Source organism: Danio aesculapii, chromosome 19, assembly GCF_903798145.1.
Source record: "Danio aesculapii chromosome 19, fDanAes4.1, whole genome shotgun sequence".
NCBI classification, from domain to species: Eukaryota; Metazoa; Chordata; class Actinopteri; order Cypriniformes; family Danionidae; genus Danio; species Danio aesculapii.
In genome coordinates this window covers 16,852,172-16,853,280 of record NC_079453.1, presented here as the reverse complement: position 1 = coordinate 16,853,280, position 1,109 = coordinate 16,852,172, and positions in this window count along the sequence as shown.

Sequence of the window (1,109 nt, the reverse complement as noted above, 5' to 3'; positions counted from 1 at the left end):
GTCTACTGTTGGTTAAAATTCAAAAAATTTTATCGACTTAGAATAGTGGTCTTGACTAAATTTTAAATTTGTCCTAGTCGTTAATGCACTGTAAAGTATTAGAATGCAAATATTCATAATTCTAGACATTTGTCATTATCAGATTCCCTCGTGCATTATATTCAACATTATATAGGCTAGAGTAGTTATAGTGACACTGTAAAACATTTATTTTCATACACTGTGTTCACTATGAAAGAAAAAAACATCAAATGCTTGTCGTAATCATAACTTTACAATGCGATATGATGTGGACAAGTATGGTTTCACTTTCAATGATCAGTGCGGCTCATGTCATGGCTGCCGTCACAAAAAAAAAACATACATGCAAATCATACTTCCCACGTGACTTGCAAATGATTGCTCAGTGCAACAAACTGAACGTTATTTACAACATTATTACCTGCTATTCACAGCCTATGCATAAAGTATACATCATTCGCGGCCACACACACGTCTTCTTAGTAGTAAACAAACAGCACACATGTGATCTTTCTCTTTTGTATTAGGGCTTTTTTTTGACAGATATTGCGATTTCGATTTGATTTGTGATTTAATTTTGTAGTCAAGTCAATAATTCAATAATCTGTATTTCAGCTTCTTACTGCTAAAATGCAGTGAGTGCTAGTTAAAAAAGGAACTTAAAAGATATTAACTTTATATTAGCAAACAACTCTGAAATTGTAATCTGCTGTTGCTTGCTACTCGATTGAGGCCTTGATTACGCTAATAAGTTTTAGTTGTAAAATGCATAAGTTTGCTACGATTACTCCATCCATCCACACTACGTGTTAGTGTGGATGGGAAAAACTGAGACATCTGAAAAGGGAGCCGGGGCTGCAGACATTCGCCTATCTGATTGGGGCTTTTTCCTTAATATTAAGTAGCCTACACACAGTTCAGTTGTGTGTCCTCTCCTTGTAAGTTCAGACTTTGCAAGTTTGATATGGAAAACAAACTCCCGAGAACACATCAGGTAAACCTTTAAAGGAAACTGTACTTTATAACCTCATTCACATCATCCTGTTAATATCCAATTTAATATTAACTTAACAGACACCAAAAATGTT